The 18,103-nt window shown below is 58.3% G+C and overlaps 1 long non-coding RNA gene across 1 annotated transcript in view; it reads right to left on the bottom strand.

Moving 5' to 3' along the window:
* Nucleotides 1-5,056: 5,056 nt before the first annotated feature.
* The window catches only part of LOC142069480 (uncharacterized), a 179,270-nt gene continuing 166,223 nt past the window's right edge, over nt 5,057-18,103 (bottom strand). The window contains exon 2 of the long non-coding RNA XR_012665328.1: nt 5,057-5,527. This is a non-coding gene — a long non-coding RNA (uncharacterized LOC142069480). The remainder of the gene's footprint in view (nt 5,528-18,103) is intronic.

Here is an 18,103-nt window from a genome sequence, read left to right as displayed (position 1 = left end):
GAAGCTCACACAGCTTCCACCTTCCTGGGTCTGACCTCGGAGCATTCAGCATCCTTTGCCCCTCCGTGTGCTTCCCACAGTGAGTCCGCTCAGGCAGGGTCCTGAGGAAGCCAGAGGGTCCTGCCCCCCAACTTTGCAGTCAGACATGACTCTTAGCCAGCCAGTAAAACAGAGGTTTATTAAAAAGAAAAGGAGGACTTGTGGCACCTTAGAGACTAACCAATTTATTTGAGCATGAGCTTGAGCTGTAGCTCACAAAAGCTCATGCTCAAATAAATTGGTTAGTCTCTAAGGTGCCACAAGTCCTCCTTTTCTTTTTGCGAATACAGACTAACACGGCTGTTACTCTGAAACCAGAGGTTTATTAGACGACACGAACATGATCTAGAACAGAGCTTGTAGGTGCAGAGAACAGGACCCCTCAGCTGGGTCCATTTTGGGGGGCAGTGAGCCAGACAACCACGTCTGCACTTCACTCCATGTCCCAGCCAGCCCCAAAGTGACTCACCCTCCAGCCCCTCCTCCTCTGGGCTTTGTCCCTTTCCCAGGGCAGGAGGTCGCCTGATTCCTTTGTTCTCCAACCCTTTGGCTCTCACCTTGCAGCGGGGAAGGGCCCAGGCCATCAGCTGCCGGGAGACAGAGTGTCGACCATTTATGTACCCTGGCCCTTTGCTCTGCAACAATCACACTCCCTTATCCTACCACCTAGAGACTTACGAAATGCCTAGGGGAAACTGAGGCACCCCTACAGTGTTTAGAGGAAACATTAAGAACAGTCCCGCTTCGTCACAGTCTCTTACCCCGGGAGTCCCCTAGTCAGAGACTTTTTGTGGGTTCTTTGCCCTCGTCAGCCCACACCTGCTCCAGTAAACGGGGTTTGGCTCCTGGGTTGTCCATTGTTCTCAATGTTGCATTGCCTCACCTCAGGTGAAAAGTTTCACTTCAATAGTTTTGAAACCCAATATCCTCCCGTCACAGAGAACCTGGGTGATGCTCTGGAACTGCTCCCCATGAAGCCAGTCAGGACTCTGGGGCAGTCACCTTCCTGTGAGCAGCCTGTCTTCAGGACACACAGCTCACACAGCTTCCACCTTCCTGGGTCTGACCTCGGAGCATTCAGCATCCTCTGCCCCTCCGTGCGCTTCCCACAGCGAGTCCGCTCAGGCGGGGCTCCTGGGGAAGCCAGAGGATCCTGCCCCCCAACTCCACAGTCAGACGGGACTCTCAGCCAGGCAGTAAAATAGAAGGTTTATTAGACGACAGGAACATGGTCTAACACAGAGCTTGTAGGTGCAGAGAACCGGACCCCTCAGCTGGGTCCATTTTGGGGGGCAGTGAGCCAGACAACCCCGTCTGCCCTTCACTCCATGTCTCCAGCCAGCCCCAATTGAAACTTCCTCCAGCCCCTCCTCCTCTGGGCTTTGTTCCTTTCCCGGGCCAGGAGGTCACCGGATTCCTTTGTTCTCCAACCCTTTAGCTCTCACCTTGCAGGGGGGAAGGGCCCAGGCCATCAGTTGCCAGGAAACAGGGTGTTGGCCATTCTCTGTGTCTAGACCCCTGCACAAACCTGCCCTCTAGGGCTCTGCAAGGATCATACACCCTTACCCCACCACCTAGATACTTAAGAAAGGCATAGGGGAAACTGAGGCACCCCCACACTATTCAGAGGAAACATTAAGAACAGTCCCGCTTCGTCACACCATGTTACATGGCTCTAACTTTGTTTCCTGTACAAACATCTGGCTATAACCATGCCAGTCGGCTAGTGTTTAGCTTCCCGCAGAGTCCCCACACGGCCGCTTGGGGAAATGTTGAGAAGATGGTTGGACACGGGGAAGGTACCTGCCTGTCACATGGAGCCCTGGGGGAAAGCCGGAGCTGGAACTGCCTGGGCTCCCCATCATGCCCAGAGGAGGCACTAATGGGCATGACCCACAGGATCCTGCACTGCCAGGTCAGGTGAGCAAACTGTTTCATCAATGGCTTTTAACCCTTTTCTTCCTGGCACAGGCCTGTTTCTCCAAACATCACCCAGTAAACAGAGACCACGTGGTCCCAACACCTTGGGGACAAGTCTGAGGCCAAGGAAATGGCTTTCTGAACCCCCCCAGCTCTGCTGCAAGCATAGCAGCAGGGTGTCACGGAGTCCCTGGGCGATGCTCTGGAACTGCTCCCCATGAAGTCAGTCAGGATTCTGGGGTAGTCGCCTTTCTGTGAGCAGACTGTCTTCAGGACACACAGCTCACACAGCTTCCACCTTCCTGGGTCTGACCTCGGAGCATTCAGCATCCTCTGCCCCTCCGTGTGCTTCCCCCAGTGAGTCCACCCAGGCGGGGTCCTGGGGAAGCCAGAGGGTCCTGCACCCCAACTTCGCAGTCAGACGTGACTCTCAGCCAGCCAGTAAAACAGAAGGTTTATTAGACGACAGGAACATGGTCTAAAACAGAGCTTGCAGGTGCAGAGAACGGGACCCCTCAGCTGGGTCCATTCTGGGGGGCAGTGAGCCAGACAACCACGTCTGCACTTCACTCCATGTCCCAGCCAGCCCCAAACTGAAAACCCCCTCCAGCCCCTCCTCCTCTGGGCTTTGTTCCTTTCCCGGGCCAGGTGGTCACCTGATTCCTTTGTTCTCCAACCCTTTAGCTCTCACCTTGCAGGGGGGAAGGGCCCAGGCCATTAGTTGCCAGGAAACAGGGTGTTGGCCATTCTCTGTGTCCAGACCCCTGCACACACCTGCCCTCTAGGGCTCTGCAATGATCATACACCCTTACCCCACCCCCTAGATACTTAAGAACTGCCTAGGGGAAACTGAGGCACCCTCACACTATTCAGAGGAAACATTAAGAACAGTCCCACTTCGTCACACAGGGCCATGGTGACCTCTCTGTCCAGAGAGCCCAATGCTGACAATGCCCCCGGGGGCACAGCCCTGGGCAGTCACATGGCCTCAGCAGCCTTCCCAGGGGCTGATTTTGTCTCTTGCTCCAGGAAAATGGGAAGATCCCTGCAGCACAGACCCCAAGCAGGACTAGCGAGAGACTGCAGCTGTCCTGCAAGGATCCTGGTGTGTGTGTGTGCGCAGTCTGGGCCTCTTGTGGGCCTACCCCTCCCTCTGCTCCTCCCCTCCTCTCCTACCCACAAGCCAGGATGCACAAAGCCTCTGGGGGCTGAGAAGCCAAGGCTGCTGAGTGGGCACATGTGCTGTGCCTGGAGACGGGGAGGGCTGGAGCAGGGAGCATGCCAGCTCTGCCAAGCTGCAGCTCACAGCGCATCGGCACTGACTAATCCAACCACTCTGACTCCTGTGCAGAGCAGCAAAGAAATTATTCTTGTGCTCTGAGTTGAGGGGGCGGGGGCTGCGGTGGAGACAGAGACATAGCTAGAGACTCACTCCCAGTCCCCTGCTCCTAATATTCAGAGCCAGTGTTCACAGTCTGATTGCCTTGGTTTCTGGGGGCCAAGCTCCACCATGGGAGCTACCTGACCAGCCCCACTGAAAGGGAGCCCCAGGTGGCTCCAGAAACCAAGGCACCACGGACAGTGCTTGTGTTTGGAAAGGGGGAACACAGTGCAGGCAACAGGCCACCCAGCTTCGGAAGCCAGGTACGTCCCTCTTAACATAATTCAGCATAGGAGGGAGCACCGGGGGCGTGGGGAGTAAGGCCTGGGCCTTGCAGGAGGTGGGTCCTATGCCTGGCTCTGGCCCAGGGTGCAAGCCCTGGCCTGACCTGGTGCACAGGCCTGCATGAGGACAGAGATGCTTTGTGCTGCTCAGCTGCTCTAATAAGGTGGAAGCTCCTTGGGGCAGAGCCCAGCCCCTTGTTCGCTGGTTGTGCAGCACCTGGTTGTGCAGCTGGTCCGCAGCTGAGCTCCTAGGTGTCACGGAGTCCCTGGGCGATGCTCTGGAACTGCTCCCCATGAAGCCAGTCAGGACTCTGGGGTAGTCGCCTTTCTGTGAGCAGCCTGTCTTCAGGACACACAGCTCACACAGCTTCCACCTTCCTGGGTCTGACCTCAGAGCATTCAGCATCCTCTGCCCCTCCGTGCGCTTTCCCCCAGCGAGTCCGCTCAGGCGGGGCTCCTGGGGAAGCCAGAGGGTCCTGCCCCCCAACTTCGCAGTCAGACGTGACTCTCAGCCAGCCAGTAAAACAGAAGGTTTATTAGACGACAGGAACATGGTCTAAAACAGAGCTTGCAGGTGCAGAGAACGGGACCCCTCAGCTGGGTCCATTCTGGGGGGTAGTGAGCCAGACAACCACGTCTGCACTTCACTCCATGTCCCAGCCAGCCCCAAACTGAAAACCCCTCCAGCCCCTCCTCCTCTGGGCTTTGTTCCTTTCCCGGGCCAGGAGGTCACCTGATTCCTTTGTTCTCCAACCCTTCAGCTCTCACCTTGCAGGGGGGGAAGGGCCCAGGCCATTAGTTGCCAGGAAACAGGGTGTCGGCCATTCTCTGTGTCCAGACTCCTGCATACACCTGCCCTCTAGGGCTCTGCAATGATCATACACCCTTACCCCACCCCCTAGAGACTTAAGAACTGCCTAGGGGAAACTGAGGCACCCCCACACTATTCAGAGGAAACATTAAGAACAGTCCCACTTCGTCACACTAGGCATGATGATAAAACAAAGAAATAATAATTGCAGTGGCCATAGATGTAGCTAGACGGAGCTGTTTGGAGGGGATCCATGGGGGGGGGGGTGAGCAACTCCTGGCCTAGTGGCGTGGCAAGGCAGCTGTATCTCGCTAAGGCAGAGGAGAGCTTCCCTGCACGTTCTCTATCCACCTCACCTGGTGTCACGGAGTTCCTGGGCGATGCTCTGGAACTGCTCCCCATGAAGTCAGTCAGGACTCTGGGGTAGTCGCCTTTCTGTGAGCAGCCTGTCTTCAGGACACACAGCTCACACAGCTTCCACCTTCCTGGGTCTGACCTCGGAGCATTCAGCATCCTCTGCCTCTCCGTGCGCTTCCCACAGCGAGTCCGCTCAGGCGGTGCTCCTGGGGAAGCCAGAGGGTCCTGCACCCCAACTTCGCAGTCAGACGGGACTCTCAGCCAGCCAGTAAAACAGAAGGTTTATTAGACGACAGGAACATGGTCTAAAACAGAGCTTGCAGGTGCAGAGAACGGGACCCCTCAGCTGGGTCCATTCTGGGGGGCAGTGAGCCAGACAACCACGTCTGCACTTCACTCCATGTCCCAGCCAGCCCCAAACTGAAAACCCCCCCCAGCCCCTCCTCCTCTGGGCTTTGTTCCTTTCCCGGGCCAGGTGGTCACCTGATTCCTTTGTTCTCCAACCCTTCAGCTCTCACCTTGCAGGGGGGGAAGGGCCCAGGCCATTAGTTGCCAGGAAACAGGGTGTCGGCCATTCTCTGTGTCCAGACTCCTGCACACACCTGCCCTCTAGGGCACTGCAATGATCATACACCCTTACCCCACCACCTAGATACTTAAGAACTGCCTAGGGGAAACTGAGGCACCCCCACACTATTCAGAGGAAACATTAAGAACAGTCCCACTTCGTCACACCTGGTCAGTGCCCAGGTCGGTGCAGGGTAATGGAAGTGCTGCAGGGAGGGAAGATTCCTGGTGGTCATGGGATAACAGGCACCTGTATGCGCGCAAGCTAGACTGCTTCAGAACAGAGGGGCCCTGTCAAGGTTCCTTCTCCACTCTGAACTTTAGGGTACAGATGTGGGGACCTGCATGAAAGACCCCCTAAACTTATTCTTACCAGCTTAGGTTAAAAACTTCCCCAAGGTACAGACTTTGCCTTGTCCTTGAACCCTATGCTGCCACCACTAAGCGTGTTAAACAAAGAACAGGGAAAGAAACCACTTGGCGACGTCTTCCTCCAAAATATCCCTCCAAGCCCTACACCCCCTTTCCTGGGGAAGGCTTAATAAAAATCCTCACCAATTTGTACAGGTGAACACAGACCCAAACCCTTGGATCTTAAGAACAATGAAAAATCAATCAGGTTCTTAAAAGAAGAATTTTAATTAAAGAAAAGGTAAGAGAATCACCTCTGTAAAATCAGGATGGCAAATACCTTACAGGGCCGACGTAAGGTATTTACAGGGTAATCAGATTCAAAACATAAAGAATCCCTCTAGGCAAAACCTTAAGTTACAAAAAGACACAAAAACCGGAATATACATTCCATCCAGCACAGCTTATTTTATCAGCCATTTAACAAAAGGAAATCTAACACATTTCTAGCTAGATTACTTACTAAATTAACAGAGTTTCTGAGACTGCATTCCTGATCTGTTCCTGGCAAAAGCATCACACAGACAGACAAAACCTTTGTTCTCCCCCCCTCCAGATTTGAAAGTATCTTGTCTCCTCATTGGTCATTTTGGTCAGGTGCCAGCAAGGTTATCTTAGCTTCTTAACCCTTTACAGGTAAAAGGGTTTTGCCTCTGGCCAGGAGGGATTTTATAGCACAGTATACAGACAGGTGGTTACCCTTCCCTTTATTTTTATGACAGGCCCCATGCACACAGCAACTGGGATTTGCTGGACCAGTCTCTCAGGAGAGGATGCTGTATCTGGGGCAGGATTCTGTGGGTGGGTGCATTCGTGCGTGTGCACACATGGGCTCAGGCATGCAGCAGCATGCAGAGAGATGCGCCCGTGCAAGAGGGGATGTGTGGGTGCTGCATGTGGCAGGACAAGCGTGTATCACTGTGTGTGTGTCAGGCGGCACGGTGCCTACCAGAGGGGGTCCCCTCCTCTCAATCTCCAAGCAACAGGCCTGGGAAATAGATCCATTTCCCTTTCACCACTGGCCTCCGGCCCCTTCCCTGCCCCCTTTCACCAACCTCTGTCTAGCACCCACCAGGGGTGACTCTGCAAACCTCTCGTGCCTGGGTAACACAGGCTCTGGGCAGAGCTGGGCATGCTCTTGGAGTGCGCAGGTTGCTGCAGCCAGATATGGGTGCTAGCTCGTTGGGCTTGAACTGTGCAAGTCAGTGGGCAGTTTGGGAGGACATGGGCAGCCAGTGGAAGCCCAGGACTGGTGTTGCTCCACTGGGCTGCCCTGTTCCCGCCGGGAACAAGGGTGTAACCTGCTCATAGTGACAGAGAAGCAGCTTTGTCCTCAGACACACGCTGAGACGGATGCTGTCGGTATGTGCAGGGAGCCTTGCTGTGTTCTGCATTTTGTAGGGCAGCTGAAAGCCTACAAACAAGGGAAAGGAGCAGAGCCTCCTGCTAGTTCTGCCTCCTGGATGTCTGCAATTGCACTGTGCCTGCAATCTCAAGGCCACGCTGCCTGCTGCTAATGAGAGTTTGGCTACGAGTGAGTGAGTGAGACGCATCGCAGATGTAAGGCGCATTGGCAGAGCTGGGGCGGGGTAGGTGGGAGCTAGAATACCTGGGGACTGGCAGAGCTGTGTACGCGTGTAGCCCAGGGCTGGGCTAGCAGGGGGCTGCAGACAAGCCTAAGGGGGACTGGCAGAGCTGTGGTGGGGGAGTCCCAGGGCTTGGCTAGCAGGGAGCTGCAGGTCGGGAGTGCGGGGCACCGCAGGGCTGGGGGTGGGGCTAGGCTAGCAGGGGGCTGCAGGTCGGGAGTGCGGGGCACCGCAGGGCTGGGGGTGGGGCTGGGCTAGCAGGGGGCTGCAGGTCGGGAGTGCGGGGCACCGCAGGGCTGGGGGTGGGGCTGGGCTAGCAGGGGGCTGCAGGTCGGGAGTGTGGGGCACCGCAGGGCTGTCGGGGGGTGGGGCTGGGCTAGCAGGGGGCTGCAGGTCGGGAGTGCGGGGCACCGCAAGGCTGTGGGAGGGGGCCTGGGCTAGCAGGGGGCTGCAGGTCGGGAGTGCGGGGCACCGCAGGGCTGGGGGTGGGGCTGGGCTAGCAGGGGGCTGCAGGTCGGGAGTGCGGGGCACCGCAGGGCTGGGGGTGGGGCTGGGCTAGCAGGGGGCTGCAGGTCGGGAGTGCGGGGCACCGCAGGGCTGGGCTAGCAGGGGGCTGCAGGTCGGGAGTGCGGGGCACCGCAGGGCTGCCGGGGGCTGCAGGTCGGGAGTGCGGGGCACCGCAGGACTGGGGGGGCTCACACCGGGACTCCCCTCCCTGCTGGCGGGCGCTCGCTGGCCGCGGGGGCGGCTCCAGCAGGACCCCCAGCCGCAGCCGCGCTCCCGCCGGCGGATCCGCCCCGGGTGACTCAGGCTGGAGCCGCCCCCGGCTCTGCGCGGGCCCCGAGCCCGGCAGGTTCGCTCCGCCCCGACCGCCGCTGCCAGGGACAACGCGGCTGTTGCCATGGAGACCCGGGTGATGCTTTACCACAGCCCGCGTGAGGTCAGAGCCTCCAACACGGGGGGGGGGGAACAACCCCCCCCCGGGTCTCCCCGCGCGGCTGGAGGGGCCTGCGGCACCCCCACTGCCAGGGGCTGGGCCTGAGACCCAGAGCGCCTCAAGCCCTGCTCCCCCCCTTATTCCTCTTCAGTCCCCAGCTGCCCCCCAGCCAGGGACCCCCAAGCCCGTCCCTGGGCTCGGAGCAGCAGCTCTCCCTGGCACCTGGCACCCTGAGGCCCTGTCTCCGCACTAGACTTGTCCTGCGCAGTGGCCCCCCCGGCCCAGCCCCATGGCCTGTGGCCTTCGCTCGGCACTGGCCCTGCTGGGGCGCGGTTGCAGCCGTGGTGGGGAATGAGCAGCCTAGGACACCCCGGCTGTGAAGGGCCCCCCGCGATTCACTAGGTCAGCAGGCGAAGCCAAGGAGCGGCCTGCACGTCCCCTGCCACCAGCAGAGGGGTCCCATCGTCTGCAGGAAGCACGGGCTGGTTTCAGCATCACCCCTACGGAAACCCTGGAAAGAGTGAGGTGCCTGAAGCAGGGGCTGGGCCAGTGTCCGCCCTCAGCCCCCTCCCTCCCCCCCCAGCCTGGAAACGGAAACTGCATTGCTGCATTGTGTGGGCTTTAGCTCCAGCCGAAGCGCCCATGCCTTCTCCCCCTTCTTATATTTATCTGCAGGATAATGGGACTTGCCACCCACATGCATTTATCATCCACTTCAGAGCTCGAGCAGCCTGGAAAAAGTTTTGAGGAGAAGAGCAAAGAGATGGATGAGGGAGAGGGGGGAGGAGCAGGCCACGACCTCAATCCCCCTGACCCCTCCTGCATGCCCCTCATTGCTGGGCCAGGGCTCGTTGGCCACAGCCTTGGCTCCCCATTTCGCCTCCTGTTCCCCTCATAGACTTTCGCTTGCTGCCCGTCCTCAGTACTGGAAATGGCTGAGACTGGCTGAGCTTCCTCCACCCGCTGCCCTGGCTCCATGGAGCAGGGCTCCCTCCTGAACAGCGCTGGGGCCAACGCAGGTGAGAGCCAAGAGGCTGCACACACAGCCCAGGTGAGCACATGGCATGGCTCTGTTTTCAGGAAGTCCTGAATGGGTTGGAGTTGTGGTCACAGCTTTGAACATGAGGTCCCCCCACCCCAGTGGGGCTGAGCCTCTCCCTGGGGCTCTAGTGGCCTGCACAAGATGTAAAGGGGTGCAGGAGTGTGTCAGGGTGGGAGGAGGACACTGCATTCCGGCTATTCTGGGCTGCTCAGTAGCCTGTGGGCTGGTGGCTATTCGTGGGCATCACAAGCAGCCACTGGGGCTATGCCCAGAATTCAGCAGGCACAGAAGTGGCACAAAGGCACCTTTGCCATCCGCCTGGCCTGTAATGGCCTGAGATGCAGCACAGAATGTGCCCTCTGCTCTGTACCAGCAGCAGGTGGGTCAGAAAAACCAATCCCAGAGTTCATGTTGTTTATTCCAGCTGGGGCCCATTTCTCAAGGCCCCAGGCATCTTCGGGGCTCAACACAACAGGGGCAGCTCTCCTTCGACAGTGAGGTCAGGCTCTGTGGAGCAAAGTCAGAGTTTTCTCTTCTCCAGTGGGTGTTGGCAGGAGGAGATGGAAGCCCAGAAGATCACAAAACCCTTCTGAGCTGAGATGGCCAACAGCAACTCACCTCCCTCCCAAGAACCTTCAGCATCTCACTGCTTTGCAGCCAGCCCTGTCCACACACAGCTCTAGCCCACCTTCAGCAAACGCACCTAAGCCAAGCTGCAAAGGCCAAATGCCTCATTCTGTCTTATTATGCCAGCTTGTGCCTCTGCCAGAGCAATAGTTACTAATTAGCACAGGTGTCCTTTGCAACACTCACAACCATACATGACAGGAGCAGCCTCCTGCCTGGGTACTGCTCCTGCACAGATCTGAAAGCATGTTACAAGGAGGATCAGGATCACTCTCTAGTTACAACTTGGGACACAGAGGAACGACTTCCCAGTGAGTCTGTGACAAAGCCAGGAACAGAGCCCACGTCGTCTAGTCTCACATGCCATGTGAATAAGGCTAATAATCTTCCCACTGCTGTCACTGAGGTAAAGCTGGGAGGGTCGTCTTCCGTCTGACGCAGGGGCTTGTCTGGGGGCTAATGGCAAGGGGGATAAGTCACAAGGCACGTCCATGCTCCAGCTTCAAGCTGTTCCAGACCAGGACAAGGAGGAGGAGAGCAGAGTGGAGATGGGAGGCAAGGAGAGTCTCCCCTGAGAGGGAGTTTCATGGAGACAGAGGAGAGGCCGTACAGGCTGGCTGCTGCATGGCTGTTTCGGGAGATGGGTGTTTGTTGGTGGAGGGCAGAACACCGAGCTGCTTCCAACAATGTCTGCTTCGGACGCTGCAGAGCCAGCACCTCTGGGTTCTCTGGTTTGTGCCCCCATGCATGTGGGCCTCAGGGCACTCAGCAAAACCGCCCTCGCCCTGGGAGCTGGTCCCACACACTGCGTTCCCTGCACTGGCAGCGAGACCGAGGCCGAGGGGTGGGGGAGGCCAAGGGAGAAGGTAGCAGAGGGGAGCTGTGGGCAGAGCTGTGGTGGAACTGGAGGAAGCTGGGGACCAGAATAGAAATAAGCAGCAGAGAAGCTGGTCTGCAGGAGGGGGAAGGAAGGGTCTGAGCTGCCAAGGTGCACAATGCACTCCTTCTGCTTTCATCTCGCCAGGGCCAGGCCCGCGCCAGCCTCGGCCAGGCACCAGGCTGAGACTAGCAGCAGCATGTGTGTAAACTGACTGAAGGAGCACGGAGATGGGAGGCTGTTTGGAGCAGCTCCCTGCCCTGGCTTACCTCTATCAGAGCGCGCCCTGAGGGATGTGCCCAAGGACCCAGCGGGCTCAGGGCATGGGAAGGGCACACTCGGCCCGTTCCCTCCGCCTGGGCCTGGAAGAGGGGGCCCCTGTCCCTTTAAACCTCCACACACACTGGCAGCTCAGCAGTGAGCAAGCTGCTGTCCCAAAGCAGGTGCCAGTGGGAGGAGGGGGTGGTGAGGGAGGCGGGGAGGCAGAGACAGCTGGCCTGGGGCTTCTCTCTCGCTGCAGTTGAGTAGCCAAGCATGATGCTATCAGCGCACGCTGCAGCTGGACTGCACAGGCCTCACGAGCAGCTTAGGCTTAGTCAGAGGAGTGCTAGGAGTGGGAGCTGATTCATGCTGTGGGCAATGGAGTGATCACTCCGGAGCCTGATGGGCTGCCCCATTCGTGGGAGGCTTTTCAGCCAACAGTCAAAAACCACCTGTGAAGGAATCACTAATATGCAAAACTCCCTTCGCCTCCCTCTCCTGCTGGCACTGGAGTGGCCAGGAGCGTGTCCAGCCAGAACTGAGCTGCTTCCTGCAGTACGGGTGCTGGGAGAGGTGGGGCGGGGGGCCTGGAGCAGCCTGGATCTCCCCCCACCCTCAGCACTCCCGCCCCAGTACCTCCTGCTGGGAGACACTGGGATTAGACTAGCTGGGTGCTACACTTTTCTCCGGTGTCTCCTGCAAGGACAGAGAGTGCAACTGGACCAGGCAGGAGTCGGGCTGGGACAGCAGGGGTCTGAGTTGGGATGGAGGGGCACGGGCAGAGCTGTGGCAGGGGAGAAACCCAGGCTGGGATGGGATGGGGGGGCTGTGGGGCAGGGTGGAGAAGCCCAGGCTGGGATGGGATGGGGGGGCTGTGGGGCAGGGTGGAGAAGCCCAGGCTGGGATGGGATGGGGGGGTGGGGTGGGGGAGCCCAGGCTGGGATGGGGGGGCGGGGTGGGGGAGCCCAGGCTGGGCTGGGCTGGGGGGGCGGTGGGGCAGGGTGGAGAAGCCCAGGCTGGGATGGGATGGGATGGGGGGGCGGGGTGGGGGAGCCCAGGCTGGGCTGGGATGGGGGGGCGGGGTGGGGGAGCCCGGGCTGGGATGGGCTGGGGGGGCGGTGGGGCAGGGTGGAGAAGCCCAGGCTGGGATGGGATGGGATGGGGGGGCGGGGTGGGGGAGCCCAGGCTGGGCTGGGCTGGGGGGGCGGTGGGGCAGGGTGGAGAAGCCCAGGCTGGGATGGGATGGGATGGGATGGGGGGGCGGGGTGGGGGAGCCCAGGCTGGGCTGGGATGGGGGGGCGGGGTGGGGGAGCCCGGGCTGGGATGGGCTGGGCGGTGGGGCGGGGTGGGGGAGCCCGGGCTGGGAGGGGGTGGGGGGCAGGACAGACCCTTCCGTTTCCCTCCCCAGCTTCCTGGCGGGAACCCGGCACGTGGCCCTGCCCGCGAGGCTGCGGCGCCTCCCCCGGGCCCGCACCTGCCCGTGGACCCCGCGTGACCCGGGCCCCGCTCGGGCTCCCGCCGCCCCTCCCCCCGCGGTATAAATAGCACCTGCTTTTCCCCTTCCCTAATTTTTCCCGCTGACGTAGCGCTCGCGTCATTGTGTAGGTTGATGCTTTTCTGTGAATGAGCCGCGATCCCCGTTACTACGAGCCAGACCCTATAAAAGCTCCACGGGCCGCGGCCGCAGCGGCAGCGGCTCGGGCTCTGCGGGCGGCGCGGGAGGAGCCGGTGCGGGAGGAGCCGGCGGCGGCCCGGCCAGGTAAGGGCGGCGGGGGCACGTGCGGCCGGGCTCAGATCCCGGGGCGGCGGGGGCACGTGCGGCCGGGCTCAGATCCCGGGGCGGGGGGGCACCGGGCGGGGGGGCCCCGGGGCGCTCAGCCCGCTGCGGGCTCACGTGGCCCCGCTGCCGCTCATTGGCTGCCCCCAGCACGTGCCGCGGGGGGGGAGGGGGCTCCAGGGGCGCGGGGGGGCCCTGGCTGGGCTCCCCCCCACCCAGGTGATCCGGTCCAGCCTCGCTGCGGCTGGGCGGGGGCTGCGGGGCGGGAAGCGGCGCCCTGTGGGGCGCGGGGGGGGGGGGGCTGCTGCCCCCCGCCGCCCCCGGCCCGAGCCCCCCGCTGCCCCCCGCGGTCTGTGCGGTTCGTCCCGCTCCTGCGCGGAGCCGCATCACCCGCTTCACCTTGACTCGCATCCGTGCGGGAGCCGGGGGACCAATCGCGCGTCAGGCCGCTTCGCTTCGCTTCGCTTCGCTTCCTCCCGCCCCGCGAGCGGCGGGTCTCCACGGGGTCCTGTGACGCAGGCGGGGCAGGGAGGACGCGGGGCGGGAGCCGCCCGGGGCAGGGGGCTGGCGGGCTCCCCAGCTCGGGGGCTGGAACTGGAAGAGCCCGGGGAGGTCCCCGCCAGCGAGCTCCCTCCAGTCGGTTCTCGGGGCCCTGGCCAGGCTGGTTCGCTTGGGGATGCGGAGGCGGCAGGGACACGTAGGACTGGACGGGACCGGGAGCGCCAGTTAGTCCAGGCCCTGCAGGACTGTGGTGGCTCTCCCAGGACAGGTGTTTGGAGGCTTTGCCGGGCAGGTTAGACAGTGACCGAGATTCCCCTGCCTCCGCGGGTAACTTCTTCCACAGCTTGACTCCCCCGTGTTAGAAAGTGTGGGGGAGTCAGGGCCCTGTACCCTTCTTTCCTGCGGTTCACATTCACCGGACTCCCAGCCAGCCAGTGGAATAGCAGGTTTATTGGAGATGACAAGAATAGCATCCGACCCCGAGCTTGTAGACATGGACAGGGCCCTTAGTCTGGTCCTTCTGGGGGGTAGAGAGCTGAGACCCCCGCTCTGGGGCTCTCCCCTCTTCCCTAGTCCACTCCAAACTGAAAGAAAAAACCCTTCGGCGTCCCAGCCAGCCTCCCCCCAGCTCCTCCTCCAGCCCTTGTCCAGTTTCCTGGGCAAAGGTGTCACCTGGCCCCAACCCGCTCCTGGCTCAGGTGACAGGCTCTCAGGTCTCCCATCCCCAGTGAAACTCCCCTGCCACATTCCCAGGTCAACACTCCCCCCGCCTCACACCCGGGCAGGAAGCTTTTCCTAATGCTGAACTTAAACCCTCCCTTTTACCTCCTGGAGACTGTTAGAGCTGCCCTCAGTCTTCTCCAGACTGAACAAACCCAGGGTTTTCAATCTTCCCTTGTAGGTCAGGTTTTCTAGACCTTTAAATTGTTGTTGCTCTTCTCTGGGCTTTCCCCGGTTTGGCACCACATTCCACAAAGGATGTGGACCAGGAGTGGACACAGTACTCCAGCTGAGGCCTTCCCAGTGCTGAGTAGTATTAGAATTACTGTGTCTTGCTTCCAGCACTTCGGTTAATCCAGTACAACTCAAAATGTGGGTTTTTAAGTGTTACACCCTTGACTCCTGTTTAGTTTTGTTCTACTATAACCTCCACATCCTTCTCTGCAGTATTCCCGCCTAGGCTGTCCTTTCCCATTTTGTAAATGTGTAGTTGATGATGCCTTCCGAAGTGCAGTCCTTTGCATTGAATCACAGCAACTGCCAGGCTGTGTCACACCCAAGATCCATCTAGCCCAATCTCCAGCCTCTGCCGATGGAAGCACCAGAGGCCTCAGGGGAAAGGTAAGAACTTTGCAGCAGAGAGCTGTGGGGTAAACCACCCCTCAATAGGTCTGGCCCTGGTCTCTTGGGGCATGCCTGCACTGTGATTTTAAAACAACCTCCCATGGCACCAAGTCTGAGTCTGGGTCAGCTGACTTGGGCTGAGGATTGGGCTGCGGAGCTATGAAATTGCAGTGTAGATGTTTGGGTTCATGCTGGAGCTCAGGCTTTGGGACCCTTGGAGCCTGGGCTCCAGCCAGAGCCTGAACATCTGCAGTACAATTTCATAGCCTTGCAACTGACGCCCAAGTCAGCTGGCCTGGGCTAGCCACCAGTCTCTCTGCGGTGTAGATTGCCCTGAAGTAGGAGCTCTTGTATCCTTCCTTCGGTTAGCGTTTAATGTTAGAATGCTACGTATTCTTACCCCTCCTTGAGTCTCCTAACGTCCTTGGCCTCTCACTCTCTGTGGCGTTGAGTTCCACCATCTATGTTCAGCCTGCGTTTGTCCTCCTCTTAAGTGTAGACAAGACGTAAAACGCTGCAGCGGCACCGCTTCCATGGAGATGCTATCTGCGCCGACAGGAGGGGTTCTCCCATCAGAGCAGGTAATCGGCTACTGCCTCTCAGGAAGCTGAAGTCACTGGGAGAATTCTCCCGTCACCCTACCGCTGTCTACACCCCGCTCCTTAGCTATTGCACAGTTGAGCTCTGGTTTATTATCGCAGTACCCAGAATTGTGCTGGCGTTTGCTGGCAGAAACCCATCTGTGACAGAATGCACCCCTGTAGTCACACCCTAGTGTAACAGTCTTTGTACACAATATACCTTGTGATGCATCCTTTGAAAACTTATTACTCACTGGCCAATAATATCGTTATATGTAAAGTTATGCACATAAGCTGCTGGTATGACTGAGGTGTGGTTACCAGACCAGTCTGGGAAGAGGGTAAACGTGTTTCTCAAAGGCAAAGGACAAGCAGATGCCTCCAACCAGGTGTCATTAAAGTTGATTGGCCATCACCGATCAAGTGGCAATTCCTTGGCAACTGAGGAGGGCTGGAACAAATCAATCTGCATTTTAGACTCCATGCCTTCCTGGCAGGAAGTAACTTTTTCTAGGGGTGTCTGCCCCTCACTTGCATAGGCCAAAGCACCCCAGGGTCTGCCTTTCTCTTTCGTCTAAGGTAACAAAGGAGCCAGCCTTTTGACTTTGAGGGATCCTGATGTGAAAATGTGGTCAGCCCTATTACTGGGAACATGTGGTGCGGGTTTTAACTTGAACCAAGTCTAGTTTTAAGCTTTAGCTACTAGAAAGCATTTTATCTTTCTCCTGTAACTATTTCTGACTTTAATGCCTTGTACTTATGCTCCCTTAAAATCTTTGTAATTAAATAAACTTGTTTTAGTTTTTTAATCAGAACTAATTCACTGCCGTGTTTAAACTGAACTGTTTGAGTAACTCCAGTTCAAGTCATAAGCGGATACATATTGACCCTCAACAGGGCAATGGACCTGTAATATCTGAACTCTCCAGGAGAGGGATGGACAGTGCAGAACACATGTTTGGGGGAAATTTGGGACTGGGAGTGTGCTGGGGTCACCCTGCAAGTAATAACTGAGGCTGGTGGATGCCAGTGCGTGACTGGTGTGTTGCTGGCAGGCTGCTGAGGTCAGGGCTGCTGGGCCAGGCTGTGGCTAGACACACACTCAGGGTGTGACCTGCACGCTGGTGGCTGTTTGTGAGAGGCCCAGGTTTGGCACTACTGCAGTAAAGCTCTGTGAGGCACCCAATAGGGCAGGTGGTGGTGCAGCCCCTCACTGGCCTGGACTGCACCCTGGAAAGGGACCCCAGCATTCCAAGGAGCCTAGGCTGTGCCATTGACTCTGATGTGAAGAGTAGGGTGGGGCAGGAGATTCTTCTCCAGTTTCTTCCGAAGTGCTCTCTGGCTCCCCAGTCATTTGGTGGCTTATCTTGAACCCCTTTTAGGTCACCAAAGTGTGTCTGGCACAGAAGTGCCCAGAATGGACTGCAGTATTCCTGGTTGCAGTTCTGTAGCTGTGTTGGTGCCATGATGATAGAGACCTGGGTGAGGTGGTATCTTTTATTGGACCAACTTCTACTGGTGAGAGACCCGCTTTCCAGTGATCCAGAGCTCTTCAGGCCTGGGAAAGGGACACAAAATGTCACAGCTGAATATAAGGTGAAACCGATTGAAATGAGTTCAGCATAAGTTAACAAGAGGCCATTCAAGGTGAAGTAGCCTATTAATCCATCAGCAGTCATAGGACTGAAAAGGGGCTAGCAGGTCACAGATTGTTGTAATAAGCCATAAATAGTGTCTTTATTCAGACTCTGACATTTTTTTGTCTTTCAAAGTTATGAATTTAAGCTCCCAGGCTTGTCTTTTGAAGGTGTGCTGGGTTCCTTTGCGGGTGAGGACTGAGAGGTCAGATATCGAGTGATCGCTTTGTGAAGTGTTTGCCCACGGGTGCTAGGCTGTTTTTGCTTTTAGCATTTTTCTGTGTAAGTTCACTCGAGCAGCAGAGTGATTGTCTGATTTCACCCACCTAGTTTCATTGGGGCATTGAGTGCGCGGGCTGAGGTACACCACATGTTGTGATAGGCATGTGTAGGACCCAGGGACACAGCCGCCGATTCGTGGGTGCTCTGGGCCTGGAGCACCCATAGGGAAAAATTGGTGGGTGCTCTGCACCCACCGGCAGCTCCCCAACCTGTCCCAGCTTGCCTCCGCCTCCTCCCCTGAGTGCACCGCCCTGTCCTGCTTCTTCCCCCTCCCTCCCAGGGCTTGTGCCATGAAACTGCTGTCTTGCACAGTAAGTGCTGGGAGGGAGGGGGAGGAGGCAGAACGCTGCATACTCAGAAGAGGCGGGGCTGGGGTGGGGATTTGGTGAGGGGTTCAACGGGGCAGGAAGGGGGCGGAGTCCTGGCGGGGGAAGGAGCACCCACCAGTGCCAAGGAAAATTGGCATGTGCGCCCAGGGATCTTGAAAGGTGTGTTGGGGGCAGGGGGTGTTTGCAGGATTTGCATCGGTCCTTCTGGTAGGATCTGGTGCTGCTTTGTGTTCATGGTCCCTTGACTGGGGAGCTTCTGAGGAGCTTGGGGGGGTTTCTGAAGGCCCAAAGAGAGGGTTTGGGAAAGATTTTTCAATATGTGAAAGTGTCCTGGGAAGGGGATGTTGTGATTTGATACAAACTGACACAGGTCATATTCTTCAGACCACCCCGTTGTGATGTCACCATAGGGTCCTGTTCCTCCCTCTGCCCTCTTTACACTCATGGCATATAGCCTTACACTGGACTGAGCTCTTCCTGTGTCTGGAGCACCCAGCACAATGTGGGTGTGTGCAGGGTGAAGGTCCAATAATAATCTGGAACTTGGCTCCT

Source organism: Caretta caretta, chromosome 17 (genome assembly GCF_965140235.1).
Source record: "Caretta caretta isolate rCarCar2 chromosome 17, rCarCar1.hap1, whole genome shotgun sequence".
In the NCBI taxonomy this organism is placed as follows: Eukaryota; Metazoa; Chordata; order Testudines; family Cheloniidae; genus Caretta; species Caretta caretta.
The sequence above is the reverse complement of the archived record's forward strand: the minus strand, read 5'-3'. Positions and strand labels throughout refer to the sequence as shown.